Raw genomic sequence first — 17,095 nt, 5'->3', positions numbered from 1 at the left:
CAGATTAACCAATAATGTTCAAAGCAGTGGGATGAGACAACTGATAGCAATAGCAATTATTTCAACTAGGTAATATAGCAACAACAGATGTCCAGCTCAGGTCCTAGACAGGTGTTCAGATAGTTTCAATGTCTTTCTGACATTGCATGTTTGCTGGGAAGGGTGATCGGGCTTTCTGTTCTGCTGCTACTTACTTATGGAATGCCTTTCCTGATCATCTCAGGGCACTTCAGACAGTTGAGAGTTTTAAAAAGGGACCTAAAATATTTATTTTACTAGAGCTATAAACTATGATTCTTAATTTAATTTGTTGATTTTTAATGTTAGTGACATTTTTATTTTGCAGCACTTTTGAGATTTGTTGTTTGAAATGTAAAGTGTGTTATAAATAAAATGTATTATTAGAATATTTAAGGTTAAGTCTGGAGAGTGCTGTATTACTAAGTATTTGTCTTTTTGATAAACTGCAAAAAATGAAATAATAGAAGAGGAAAAATTAATAACAATTTCTACCACAGTGCACATTTACATTATTGTCTGGGCTGTTCAAAAAGCAATGATATATGGCCAAGGACTTCTTGTGTGAAGACGATGACCCAAAGGTAAGTCTGCTGAGCTGAGGAAGCAGGAAAGTGTGGAGATAACACAGATGCATATTCCCTGCTGTACCTATGTGACCAGAACACCCATTCATCATTAGTCAGCTATGTACATATAATGCCTCAATACATATACTCTAAACTGTTTAGGAAACCCACACGGACACTGGGAGAACACACCAAACTGCTCACAGACAGAGTTACCCAGAGTGGGACTTGAACCTACAACCTCCAAGTCCCTGGAACCATGTGACTGCGACACTACCTGCTGCACCAACTTGCTGCCCTGAATAATTTTAAAGGATCCATAATTACATTTGGAACGACATTCAAAATAGTAGCTGCATTCTTTATTCATGAAAAATGCACTGTCATACTTTTAAATCAATTTTATAATCTATAATTATGGCAGAAAGTACAGTGGATTTGGAACATAGTTACGTGCTTATTTGTAAAATGATTGTTAGATACTCAGTAATAACCACATTTCTAGTATTACTTAACTTTACTTACAGAGTAATTAGAAGCTGCAATTTAAAGCTTTACCGGTTTATCTTCCAGAGCAAAATGTCTGAGACTACTTTAAAATGTGTTTACAATTTCTCCGGACAATAACCCAATTTTTTTTGCAGCGCTTAACGTCCACTGCATTTACATGACGCCATGGGCTCCTAATGTTATAGCACAACCAGCTTCTTCCCACCCACACCCTGAGAGAAAGGTGACTGCGGACCATTGTTGACCCACTGAGGGCAAAGTTGGAGGTCCACTGGTGTTTTGCACAACGTTTACTGGGCGGACCGCTGGTGATTAAACAGATTTTTAGACAAAATTAAACATTTTAGCGCTTTTCCATTCACAGTCCAATTTACATTTTTCCCCCTTCATTAGGTTATTTTGTTATTCTTTATAAATAAGATTAGTAAATAATTTTAATCCAGCACAGTGTCAACATTTTTATAATAATCATTTTATATCAGGGGCGGCATGGTGGTGCAGCAGGTAGTGTCGCAGTCACACAGCTCCAGGGACCTGGAGGTTGTGGGTTTGATTCCCGCTCCGGGTGACTGTCTGTGAGGAGTTGGTGTGTTCTCCCCGTGTCTGGGTGCTCCGGTTTCCTCCCACAGTCCAAAAACACACATTGGTAGGTTGATTGGTGACTCAAAAGTGTCCGTAGGTGTGAATGTGTGAGTGTCTGTGTTGCCCTGTGAAGGACTGGCGCCCCTCCAGGGTGTATTCCCGCCTTGCGCCCAATGATTTCACGTAAGCTCTGGACTCACCGCGACCCTGAATTGGATAAACACTTACAGATAATGGATGAATGGATGGATTTTATATCAGGCTCATACTCATCATTATATCTCTCATAGTTGTTGGTAATATTTGTATTAGTTTTTTTTTTTTCAGAATAAAAGTCTCTGTGAATTTAAAATCTGTTTGAGGAGATTAAAAATTAGTTATATCCTGTACAGGACAGTAATTCGATGGTGGATCAGCAGTGGTCTACAGTCCACTGTTGTGCCACACTGTTGATGTGCCAGCCTTTTTATGCCAGTGGACAGATATATGCTCGCTGTCTGGGCAGTGGTAGAAGTGAAATGATACTGACAACATCCGAGTAGGACTGAAAATATAAACCTTTTCACTTTCATGTTCTTCGTCAGCTTGAACACTGGCTGTGGTGAGTAACGTCCCTGTTATGGAACTGAAAAAGATTAGAAGCTTGTTTACTGTGTTAAAATCCTTCCGTATGCTTTGTGTTCTCAGTCTTGTGTTCCTTTCTGAAAATCTATGTTACTTTGTCAAATCGTCCTACCGTAGTGCATATTTATAGACATGTCTATCAAATTGTGCTACCGTGTCAATGTCCATAATTTACAGAAATTATTCCCAGGTGGGGCCTTCCAACACACATCTCGAGCGACAACAGCACCCCTTTTTTTGCAGCATGCATTAAATCCGCTTACACTAGGAATAGATATGAGAAAACACTGTAGTTATCATCCTGCCATTGCAGGAGCAGGAATGTGCCAATGGCACCATTAAATCAGGACTAGCAAAAATGACTCAAAGCACTGGTCTCACATGGCCGAAAATGCTACCATTGGTCCTCTGGCAAACCAGAACAAGACCACAAGCAAGAAACAGGGTGCCGTGCTTTTGAGATCGTGTTCAGAAGACCCCCCAATACAGGAATAGGACCTCTCCTGCCAGCGGAAGCCACGTGGGCAGAACATAACTTCAGTACTGCATAACACTGCACAAGTCTCTTTCTTTTCTCTCTAAGCAGGTTAAAGCAGCACTACTCAGTCCAACCGAGACCTCACTCCACAGCTTCAAACCAGGAGACCAAGTCCTGGTAAAGGATCTGCGGAGAAACAAGTGGAACCAACCCAGGTGGAAGGGACCGTTCCAGGTGCTTTTCATCACCCACACCGCACTTAAAGTAGAAGGACGAACAACGTGGGTCCACCACAACCATTGTAAGAAGGCTCCATGGGAAGCTAACGCATCCACTGAGGACCCCACCACCTAGCAGTGAGTCCATAATGCCCCAGTAGTCGGGACTGCAGGAAGAAGGGGAGTGCCCCTCTGAGAGCAGGTACGTCAAGAAAGGAAAGGGCTATGGCTTTCCTGTGTCTGGTGGTTTTGGGGCTCCTGATTGCTCCAGGAGGAACCTTCTACAGCCCCATGGACCACTCTGGGAGCAGTCATTGGCTGGTCTGTTTTTGGCAGCCTGGGAGCAGCAACAGCCCTGTGAAAGATCAATAGACTTGCATATGAACACCCGATAATAATGAATGACACCACAGGAGCGATATAAGCATTTAGTATAGAGCTACAGGCTTTAAGGGCTGCAGTCATACAACACAGACAAGTTTTAGGTTTAATAACCATGCAGCAAGGAGGATTTTGTGTTATGCTGAACAATTGGTGCTGTTTTTATTTACCTGATGTTTCAGAAAATGTGACCAATACTATAGACCACATGAGAGGTGTAGTAACCACTCCCCAAGAGGTTAGCAATGATTGGGGGAGTTGGTTGGCTGCATTATTTGGTGGATGATTTATGCAGTTGATGGTAATAGCAATCCCAGTGCTTGTAACCATTTTACTACTAGTGATTGTAGTCCCATGCATCCTGCAGGTCTGTGCCACTTGTTTGGCCCGCACCGCCACCATGCAAGCTCTTGTTATTAATGTTCAATCTCAGCCAACAAACCAATATTATGTATCACTCAAACTTGGTCCCCTCATTCCCAGATGGATAGAGTGTAGTGATTAATGATCAAAGGGGGAATTGTGAAGGCAAATTTTAAATGTGTGTGTTTCTTTTATAAACATGTGTTCATTGAAGCACTAGTATTTAGTAGTAATCACTAGCATTTAGTAGTAATTACTAGTAATCACTGATGATTAGTAAAGGTCTTTGTTTTATATAAAGATGAGCTGTTTTATTAAATATATGTTGCATTATTCTGTTTTTAGGCTGTTTCACTAACTGAGTCTTTAGTAGGAAAGTAATTTGATTGGAGTACATGGGAGTTTTAATGAGCATGAGATGTAGCTGGTTCCTAGAACTTTGTTTCTGGATGAAACTGTTATCTTTTTCTCCCTGATAGGTGGCTCAGCTAAGAAAGAAGGTTTTTTGTTCTCTGTCTCAGAGCAGAGCAGAGTAGGGGATTAGTGCATACTTTTAAATGCTCTCAATAAACATTACTCAAAAAACACTTTCAGTCTCATTTCTTATTAGTTGATCATTTCCATGACAATGTGAAGGTGTTTTGCACCATATTCACCACTGCAGTTGTAGAAAAACTGTGAGTATGATATTTTTGTACTTGTGTGTGTAGAATTGTATTTATGCACCTGCAATAAATGATTTGTGAAGGTGTAACTGTGAAGTTGTATTTGTGGGAGGGGAAATAATTTCTACAAGTTTGCAGCTCCTTAACATAACTACACATGTTACTATTTTCTAGAACTACAAATTTCACTGTCACAGGTATTCAGGTGTTTTACCCCAAATATACCTCCATCGAACTTCATCTTCTATGATGAAGAGAGCAGCTTGTGCAATTTCCTGCTATCAGCCACCATAACCACAGAGTCCAGCTCCACTCCAACCACTGACCCCGCTCGCCTGGCCTGCTTTTCCAGACGCACCTCATCTCTTTTCTTCATACTGCCTCCCCCAGCACACAACAGCATAAAAAAGACAGCTGGCAACCACGGACTGATAGAACATCTGTAGTAGCTTCCTCAGAAGACCTCAGCCTCCTCAGAAAATACAGCCAGCTCTGCACTTTCCTGTACAGGATGTCTATGTTCTTAGACCAGTCCAGTTTGTCGTCAAGCTGCAATCCAAAATACTTGTAAGACGTAACCACCTCCACTTAAACCCCCTCAATAGAGACTGGTTTTCCAGAATGTGTGGATCCTCCCAAATTTCAGACTCAGGTTAAAAGAGTGCTATAAAGATTCCCCCACCTCAGCAGCAAAGGACTTCAGTAGTTTAGGACTCGTTTTGTCTAGTCCAGCTGCTTTCCTAGTCTGGGGTCTCCTCAGCTCACCTCCAACCTGATCCACAGTAAAAATGTGTGGAAGCAGCAAATCATTTTAAAATATGGAGAATTTGGATGCTATTTACTGAAACAGTAAAGTACAAACACTTCATATTTCATATGTATATAGTCTGGTAAGCACTGGACTGATATCTGTTGGTTGTATGAACTACTTTTTCCAAATGACCATTTTATAAACCAGAAAACTTGAGTCATTATTAAAAACAATGGGAAACTATGGGAAGTTTGACTGTTATTTACTCAAATGCTATACAGTAAAATAACTTCATATTTCATGGGTACATAGTATGGCAAAGACTGAATCCATATCTGTTGGTTGTGTGGACTTCTTATTCAAAATAACTATTTTATAAAGCAGTAGACTTGAGTCATTCAAAACAATTGACAATTATGGGGAGTTCGAATGTCATTTACTCAATAACTATAGAGTAAAATCATTTTATAGGAAAATATTATGGTAAACACTAAACTCAAATTTGTTGGTTGTGTGGACTACTAATTCAAAATAACAATTTTATTAGCACGGTACATGAATAATTATTATAGACAATGGAAAATTATGGGGAGTTTGCATGATATTTACTCAAAAACTATACAGTAAAATCACTTCATATTTTATAGGTACATAATATGGCAAACACTGAACTGATATCTGTTGGTTGCATGGACTACTTATTCAAAATAAGAATTTTCTAAAGCAGTAAACTTGAGTCACTATAAAAACAATGGACAATTATGGGGATTTTAATATAATTTACTCAAAGACTATACAGTAAAATCAATTCATATTTCATAGATACGTAGTATAGTAAACCCTGAACCCATATCTGTTGGTTGTATGGAATACTTATTAGAAATGACAATATTATAAAGCAATGAACATGACTCATGTTCATACACAATGGACAATTATGGGGTGTTTGAATGCTATTTACTCCAAAACTATACAGTAAAATCACTTCATATTTTATAGGTTCATACTATGGCCACCACTGAACTGACATCTGTTGGTTGTGTGGTCTACATACTAGAAATTACCAATATAGAATCCGCTTAAATGTGGTTAATTTTCCTTTAAAATAAAGGGCTTACTTTTAGGTCTTCATGAGCACCGCTCTGTCACTAGTATATGCGCACTAAAATCTGACGTGCTGCTAGTTTAGCCGTATTTTCTCAAACGGCGGCTGGCTTAACCGCAGTAGAGTGCAATCCGCCAGTGCAGTGTTATTATGGTTTAGTGACTCTGCCTTTTAAGACCTGGTCTAGAAACAAACTGCAAAAGTAATGCCATAAATTTGTCACTTCACACCAGCACAGAGCAGCATGATTAGCTTCTCAATATCACCCACTGCAATAAATCTTAATTAAACATAATTATCATGATATTGCTTGTTAGAAAAAAACACTCATTGTCAAAATGTATGACAATAAAAATCAGACCACATGCATATTACCTGTAGAAAAATAAATCACTTCTGTAAGGAAAGTGAGGAAAGTAATTGAGCACAGCTGTACTGCTGCTGATCAAATGATCTTTTATTACCCTAATTAATTATAATCATACACAAGATAAAATGTAAAATATTCACTGTCAATTTATTAGAACTTCATATAGGGCCCACTACAAAATTCTTGTTGAATCCTACACCTCAACACTAAGGTTGCTGTTGTTGTTTTTGATCCGATCAGCAACCAGCTATCCTTAACATCTACGGTTACATATTGAGCCCAGCCCATGAGTTCCCAAACCAGCCACTGTATCACTAGCTCTTCACAGGGCTCATCAGGTAGGCGCCTCCTCTTGTTGGTGTTTCAGTGAATTAACCCCACAACACTTCCACAAGATTCAATAGTGAAATCTGGTGTCCCAGACCTACTCCTCTCCAAGCCAGCTTTACAGTCCTACTTTACCCTTTAACATCAACAACCGTAAATCCACACTCAGATCACACTGAGGGTGTGTACTGCTCTGTCCATATCATGCCCATTTCTTGTGTCTGCAAAAATAGGACCCAGTGTCTTTCACTCTCTTTTTCTTGTGTTGCCTCTGAAGCAGCAATGCAGAACAAATATACCTACATTCACAAATATGATCATTCATTCATTCATTCATTATCTGTAACCGCTTATCCAATTCAGGGTCACGGTGGGTCCAGAGCCTACCTGGAATCAATGGGCGCAAGGCAGGAATACATCCTGGAGGGGGCGCCAGTCCTTCACAGGGCAACACAGACATACACACATTCACACCTACGGACACTTTTGAGTTGCCAATCCACCTGCAACATGTGTTTTTGGACTGTGGGAGGAAACCCACACGGACAAGGGGAGAACGCACAAACTCCTCATAGACAGTCACCCGGAGCTGGAATCAAACCCACAACCTCCAGGTCCCTGGAGCTGTGTGACTGCAACACTACTTTATAGAATGAATGCGGATAAATATAGAATGAAAGCTGATATATATAGAAGGAAAGCTGATATATATAGAATCAACGCTGATAAATATATAGAATGAAAGCTGATAAATATATAGAATGAATGCTGATAAATATAGAATGAACGCTGATATATATAGAATGAACGCTGATATATATAGAATGAACGCTGATATATATAGAATGAACGCTGATATATATATAGAATGAACGCTGATATATATAGAAAGAACACATAAATATAGAATGAAAGCTGATGTATATAGAATGAAATCTGATATATATAGAAAGAACGCTGATATATATAGAATGAACGCTGATATATATAGAATGAACGCTGATATATATAGAATGAAAGCTGATAAATATAGAATGATATCTGATATATATAGAATGAAATCTGATATATATAGAAAGAACGCTGATAAATATAGAATGAAAGCTGATAAATATAGAATGAACTCTGATAAATATAGAATGAAAGCTGATATATATAGAATGAACTCTGATATATATAGAATGAAAGCTGATAAATATAGAATGAAAGCTGATAAATATAGAATGAAAGCTGATATATATAGAATGAACTCTGATATATATAGAATGAAAGCTGATAAATATAGAATGAAAGCTGATATATATAGAATGAAATCTGATATATATAGAAAGAACGCTGATATATATAGAATGAACGCTGATATATATAGAATGAACGCTGATATATATAGAATGAAAGCTGATAAATATAGAATGATATCTGATATATATAGAATGAAATCTGATATATATAGAAAGAACGCTGATAAATATAGAATGAACTCTGATATATATAGAATGAACTCTGATATATATAGAATGAACGCTGATATATATAGAAAGAAAGCTGATATATATAGAATGAACTCTGATATATATAGAATGAAAGCTGATATATATAGAATGAACTCTGATATATATAGAATGAATGCTGATATATATAGAATGAAAGCTGATATATATAGAAAGAAAGCTGATATATATAGAAAGAAAGCTGATATATATAGAATGTAGACTGATATATATAGAAAGAACGCTGATATATATAGAAAGAACGCTGATATATATAGAAAGAACGCTGATAAATATAGAATGAAAGCTGATATATATAGAATGAAAGCTGATATATATATAGAATGAACACTGATATATATAGAATGAAAGCTGATATATATAGAATGAACGCTGATAAATATAGAATGAAAGCTGATAAATATATAGAATGAAAGCTGATATATATAGAAAGAACACTGATATATATATAGATTGAAAGCTTATAAATATATAGAATGAAAGCTGATAAATATATAGAATGAAAGCTGATAAATATATACAAAGAACACTGATAAATATAGAATGAAATCTGATATATATAGAAAGAACGCTGATAAATATAGAATGAACGCTGATATATATAGAATGAAAGCTGATAAATATAGAATGAAATCTGATATATATAGAAAGAACGCTGATAAATATAGAATGAACGCTGATATATATAGAATGAAAGCTGATAAATATAGAATGAAATCTGATATATATAGAAAGAACGCTGATATATATAGAATGAAAGCTGATAAATATAGAATGAAAGCTGATATATATATAGAATGAAAGCTGATAAATATAGAATGAAAGCTGATATATATAGAATGAACTCTGATATATATAGAATGAATGCTGATATATATAGAATGAAAGCTGATATATATAGAAAGAAAGCTGATATATATAGAAAGAACGCTGATATATATAGAATGAACGCTGATATATATAGAATGAAAGCTGATATATATAGAATGAAAGCTGATATATATAGAAAGAAAGCTGATATATATAGAAAGAACGCTGATATATATAGAATGAACGCTGATATATATAGAATGAACGCTGATATATATAGAATGAAAGCTGATATATATATATAATGAACACTGATATATATAGAATGAACACTGATATATATAGAATGAAAGCTGATATATATAGAATGAAAGCTGATATATATAGAATGAAAGCTGATAAAAATATAGATTGAAAGCTGATATATATAGATTGAAAGCTGATAAATATATAGAATGAAAGCTGATATATATAGAATGAAAGCTGATAAGTATAGAATAAAAGCTGATAAATATAGAATGAAAGCTGATATATATAGAAAGAACACTGATATATATAGAATGAAAGCTGATATATATATAGATTGAAAGCTGATAAATATATACAAAGAACACTGATAAATATAGAATGAAAGCTGATAAATATATAGAATGAAAGCTGATAAATATAGAATGAAAGCTGATATATATAGAATGAAAGCTGATATATATAGAATGAAAGCTGATATATATAGAAAGAAAGCTGATATATATAGAAAGAACACTGATAAATATAGAATGAAAGCTGATAAATATATAGAATGAACACTGATAAATATAGAATGAAAGCTGACATATATAGAATGAAAGCTGACATATATAGAATGAACACTGATAAATATAGAATGAAAGCTGACATATATAGAATGAACACTGAAATATTTAGAATGAACACTGATAAATATAGAATGAAAGCTGATATATATAGAATGAACGGTGATATATATAGAATGAAAGCTGATATATATAGAATGAACACTGAAAAATATAGAATGAAAGCTGATGAATATAGAATGAACCCTGATATATATAGAATGAACACTGATATATATATATATATATATATATATATATAGAATGAAAGCTGATATATATAGAATGAACGCTGATATATTGTCAGGAATCACTTGGCATACTGATGGAGGCGGACGCATTTGCTAAAACGCGGAGAGTTTATTAAACAAAACGTATAACAAAACAAAGACAAGCTACAAAGGAAACAACAAAACACGAAATGAAACGAAACTATCACAGAGACAGACTAGACTGGGGAACGAAACGACGACGAGGGAAACTACGGAGACAGACAGATAACACGACCGACATAACAGAGGAGAAATGTGAAATGAACGACAAACAGGACGTGAAACAAGAGGGCTTAAATACTCACACAAACGAGACACACCTGGACAGATAACAAGGAGGACGGGTTAACAGATGACAGACGAGGAGGCAGGACAAAGGCGGAGACTAGAACATAAACAAAACATAGCCATGTGCAAATAAAGCACATGGCGGGGACAACAGACTGACAGGACGAAGGCGTGACAGATGCCCCCCCCCATGAACGCGCAACTCCCGGGGCGCGTACTCCTAAACCCCCCAGGAGCTGGCACAGGAGAGGGCAAGGAAAACAAGACAGGACACCGTGGTAGACAGGACTCAGGACAGGACGGGAACAGACACAGGAGCTGGGGACATGACAGGAGACGAAACAAGAGACTGGAGCAGTGACAAGACAGGGGACTGAACAGGTTTGGGGACAGAAGACTGGACATGGACAGGTGACAGGAGCGGGGACTGGAATGGAGAAAAGACAGGTGACTGAAACGGGGACTTGACATATTTGGGGACAGAGGACTGGACATGATTAACAGGGGACTGGACCTGAGATGGGACAGAGGATTGAAATGGTGGCTGGACAGGAGACGGGTTGAAACAAGGACTGGACTGGGGGCAAGACAGGTTATTGAACACTGGACGGACACGGGGACTGAACATGAGACAAAACAGAAGGTGGAAATGGGGACTGGACAGGACTAACAGGGGACTGGACATGAGACAGGACAGAGGGTTGAAACAGGGACTGGACAGGACTGACAGGGGACTGGACGTTGGATGGATATGGGGACTGGACATGAGACGGGACGTGAGATTGGACAGGGGTTTGAAACAGAGACAAGACGGGTGACTGGACATTGTACAGATACGGAGACTGGACATGACTAACAGAGGACTGAACATGAGACAAGACAGGGGGTTGAAACAGGGACTGAACAGGGCTGACAGGGGACTGGACAGGACTTGACAGGGGAACAGGGACCAAGACATTCAGGGGGACAGACACGAACACAGTGACAGGGACCAGGACAGACACAAAGGCAGACACGGGTACAGAGACAAGGACAGAGACAGGAACCAAGACAGGGACAGACAGGGGAACCAATATAACAGGAGGGTGCCCAGGACTGGCTAATGTCTGTGGGGCAGTCTGAGGAACCAGCCTGAGCACAGTTCTGGGGATCGGCCCCGAAGTCCTTGGGGCCATCCCACGGACACGACCAGGAGCTGCCGGAGCCACCGTCACGGGTGCCGGAGCGGCCGTAGCCACAGTCACGGGGACAGGAGCGGCCGTAGCCACAGTCACGGGGACAGGAGCGGTCATAGCCACAGTCACGGGGACAGGAGTGGTCATAGCCACAGTCACGGGAGCGGCGGGTGCCGCCATAGTCATGGGGACAGGAGCGGCGGGTGCCGCCATAGTCACGGGGACAGGAGCGGCGGGTGCCGCCATCACGGAGACAGGAGCGGCGGGTGCCGCCATCACGGAGACAGGAGCGGCGGGTGCCGCCATCACCGAGACAGGAGCGGCGGGTGCCGCCATCACCGAGACAGGAAGCCCTGCAGCGACGTCCACGGAGACTGGAGAATGTGCGACGACGTCCACGGAGGCAGAGGCATCTGCGACATCGTCCACGGAGACTGGAGAACGTGCGACGACGTCCACGGAGGCAGAGGAATCTGCGCGGTCGCCCACGGAGACTGGAGTTCCCCAGTCTCCGTGGACGACGGCGCAGACGGCGCAGATTCCTCTGCCTCCATGGATGTCGTCGCACGTTCTCCAGTCTCCGTGGATGACGTCGCAGATGCCTCTGCCTCCGTGGACGTCGTCGCACGTTCTCCAGTCTCCGTGGACGACGGCGCAGATTCCTCTGCCTCCGTGGACGTCGTCGCACGTTCTCCAGTCTCCGTGGACGACGGCGCAGATTCCTCTGCCTCCGTGGACGTTGTCGCACTTTCTCCTGCCTCCGTGGACGTCGTCGCCGGTCCCCCTACCTCCGTGGACGTCGCTGCAGGGCTTCCTGTCTTGGTGATGGCGGCACCCGCCGCTCCTGTCTCGGTGATGGCGGCACTCCTCTGCCTCCTGCCTCGGTGATGCCTCGGCCTCCGTAGACGTCGCTGCAGGGCTCCTGCCTCGGTGATGGTGGCACCTGCCGCTCCTGTCTCGGTGATGGCGGCACTCATCTGCATCCGTGGACGTCGTCGCACTGTCTCCAGTCTCCGTGGACGACGTCGCAGATTCCTCTGCCTCCGTGGACGTCGTCGCACATTCTCCCGCCGCTCCTGTGTGACGACGAGTCTGCGCCGTCGTCCACGGAGACTGGAGAACGTGCGACGATGTCCACGGAGGCAGAGGAATCTGCGACGTCGTCCACAGAGACTGGAGACAGTGCGACGACGTCCACGGAGGCAGAGGAATCTGCGACGTCGTCCACGAAGACAGGAGAGGCGCGCGTCGTGCTCACGAAGACAGGAGAGGCGCGCGCCGCGCTCACGAAGACAGGCGCGGCCGTTGGCGCTGCGTTCACGAAGATAGGCGCGGCTGGAGATGCCGCGCTCTCGAGGACAGGAGTTTGTGCTGCTCGCCGGGATTGCGCTGGAGCTGTAAAGGGTTTAGGGGGTTTCACAGGCGCACCCTTTAAATTCCCTCGAGGTGCGCCCCTGTTAGCCTCCGACCTCAGAGCTACGTAGGTGAGGCTAACAGCCCCTACCCTTAACGCCCCCCCAGTCCACGGAGACTGGGGAACGTGCAACGACGTCCACGGAGGCAGAGGAGTCTGCGCCGTCGTCCACGGAGACTGGAGAACGTGCGACGACGTCCACGGAGGCAGAGGAGTCTGCGCCGTCGTCCACGGAGACTGGAGAACATGCGACGACGTCCACGGAGGCAGAGGAATCTGCGACGTCGTCCACGGAGACTGGAGACAGTGCGACGACGTCCACGGAGGCAGAGGAGTCTGCGCCGTCGTCCACGGAGACTGGAGAACGTGCGACGACGTCCACGGAGGCAGAGGAGTCTGCGCCGTCGTCCACGGAGACTGGAGAACGTGCAACGGCGTCCACGGAGGCAGAGGAATCTGCGCCGTGGTCCACGGAGACTGGGGAACGTGCGACGACGTCCACGGAGGCAGAGGAGTCTGCGAGACTGGACGACGACGTCCACGGAGGCAGAGGAATCTGCGACGTCGTCCACGGAGACTGGAGAATGTGCAACGGCGTCCACGGAGGCAGAGGAATCTGCGCCGTGGTCCACGGAGACTGGGGAACGTGCGCCGTCGTCCACGGAGACTGGAGAACGTGCGACGACGTCCACGGAGACTGGAGAACGTGCGACGACGTCCACGGAGGCAGAGGAGTCTGCGCCGTCGTCCACGGAGACTGGAGAACGTGCGACGACGTCCACGGAGGCAGAGTAGTCTTCGCCGTCGTCCACGGAGACTGGAGAACGTGCGACGACGTCCACGGAGGCAGAGGAATCTGCGACGTCGTCCACGGAGACTGGAGACAGTGCGACGACGTCCACGGAGGCAGAGGAGTCTGCGCCGTCGTCCACGGAGACTGGGGAACGTGCGACGACGTCCACGGAGGCAGAGGAGTCTGCGCCGTCGTCCACGGAGACTGGAGAACGTGCAATGACGTCCACGGAGGCAGAGGAATCTGCGACGTCGTCCACAGAGACTGGAGACAGTGCGACGACGTCCACGGAGGCAGAGGAATCTGCGACGTCGTCCACAGAGACTGGAGACAGTGCGACGACGTCCACGGAGGCAGAGGAGTCTGCGCCGTCGTCCACAGAGACTGGGGAACGTGCGACGACGTCCACGGAGGCAGAGGAGTCTGCGCCGTCGTCCACAGAGACTGGGGAACGTGCGACGACGTCCACGGAGGCAGAGGAGTCTGCGACGTCGTCCACAGAGACTGGAGACAGTGCGACGCCGTCCACGGAGGCAGAGGAATCTGCGACGTCGTCCACGAAGACAGGAGAGGCGCGCGTCGTGCTCACGAAGACAGGAGAGGCGCGCGCCGCGCTCACGAAGACAGGCGCGGCCGTTGGCGCTGCAATCACGAAGATAGGCGCGGCTGGAGGTGCCGCGCTCTCGAGGACAGGAGTTTGTGCTGCTCGCCGGGATCGCGCTGGAGCTGTAAAGGGTTTAGGGGGTTTCACAGGCGCACCCTTTAAATCCCCTCGAGGTGAGCTACGGAGGTGAGGCTAACAGCCCCTACCCTTAACGCCCCCCAAAAAATTTCCCCGGACCTGAGGGGGTAATCCTCCAGCGAGGGGGAGACTCCAGCACGCTTCTTCCGCCGACTCTTTCGACTCCCGCTGGCGCAACTACTCGATTCACGAGTCGACTCCTCCGATATTGGATCCGGAACAGTGCCAGGCAGGAGCTGGAGCCGGCGACTCCATTCCGAGGCTGCTTTCAAAGCCTCCCCCACAGGATCTTTGGGGCCTGTGCGGAATGGAGTCCGGCGAACGGCACACCCCTTGAGATAATAATCAGCGCTAGCTGCGTCCTTGCGGTCGTTCATTCTGTCAGTAATCACTTGGCGGACTGACGGAGGCGAACGCATTTGCTAAAACACGGAGAGTTTATTAAACAAAACGTATAACAAAACAAAGACAAGCTACAAAGGAAACAACAAAACACAAAATGTAACGAAACTATAATGAAACAGGGACTGAACAGGGCTGACAGGGGACTGGACAGGACTTGACAGGGGAACAGGGACCAAGACATTCAGGGGGACAGACACGAACACAGTGACAGGGACCAGGACAGACACAAAGGCAGAACGATATATATAGAATGAACGCTGATGTATATAGAATGAAAGCTGATATATATATAGAATGAACGCTGATATATATAGAATGAAAGCTGATATATATAGAATGAACACTGATATATATATAGAATGAACGCTGATATATATAGAATGAACACTGATATATATATAGAATGAAAGCTGATATATATAGAATGAAAGCTGATATATATAGAATGAACGCTGATATATATAGAATGAACGCTGATGTATATAGAATGAACACTGATATATATATAGAATGAACGCTGATATATATAGAATGAAAGCTGATGTATATAGAATGAAAGCTGATATATATATAGAATGAACGCTGATATATATAGAATGAAAGCTGATATATATAGAATGAACGCTGATATATATAAAATGAACGCTGATGTATATAGAATGAAAGCTGATATATATAGAATGAACACTGATATATATATAGAATGAAAGCTGATATATATAGAATGAACACTGATATATATATAGAATGAAAGCTGATATATATAGAATGAACGCTGATATATATAGAATGAAAGCTGATATATATAGAATGAAAGCTGATATATATATAGAATGAAAGCTGATAAATATAGAATGAAAGCTGATATATATAGAATGAAAGCTGATATATATAGAATGAACTCTGATATATATAGAATGAATGCTGATATATATAGAATGAAAGCTGATATATATAGAATGAAAGCTGATATATATAGAAAGAACGCTGATATATATAGAATGAACGCTGATATATATAGAATGAACGCTCATATATATATAGAATGAACGCTGAAATATATAGAATGAAAGCTGATATATATATAGAATGAAAGCTGATATATATAGAATGAACGCTGATATATATAGAATGAAAGCTGATATATATAGAATGAACGCTGATATATATAGAATGAACGCTCATGTATATATAGAATGAAAGCTGAAATATATAGAATGAAAGCTGATATATATATAGAATGAACGCTGATATATATAGAATGAACACTGATATATATATAGAATGAACGCTGATATATATAGAATGAAAGCTGATGTATATAGAATGAAAGCTGATATATATATAGAATGAACGCTGATATATATAGAATGAACACTGATATATATAGAATGAACGCTGATATATATAAAATGAACGCTGATGTATATAGAATGAAAGCTGATATATATATAGAATGAACGCTGATATATATAGAATGAAAGCTGATATATATAGAATGAACACTGATATATATATAGAATGAAAGCTGATATATATAGAATGAACACTGATATATATATAGAATGAAAGCTGATATATATAGAATGAACGCTGATATATATAGAATGAAAGCTGATATATATAGAATGAACACTGATATATATATAGAATGAAAGCTGATATATATAGAATGAACACTGATATATATATAGAATGAAAGCTGATATATATAGAATGAAAGCTGATATATATATAGAATGAAAGCTGATAAATATAGAATGAAAGCTGATATATATAGAATGAAAGCTGATATATATAGAATGAAAGCTGATATATATAGAATGAACACTGATATATATATAGAATGAAAGCTGATATATATAGAATGAAC

The sequence above is a fragment of the Hoplias malabaricus genome, chromosome 2, assembly GCF_029633855.1.
Source record: "Hoplias malabaricus isolate fHopMal1 chromosome 2, fHopMal1.hap1, whole genome shotgun sequence".
Taxonomy (NCBI): Eukaryota; Metazoa; Chordata; class Actinopteri; order Characiformes; family Erythrinidae; genus Hoplias; species Hoplias malabaricus.
This window is presented reverse-complemented; position numbering follows the sequence as displayed.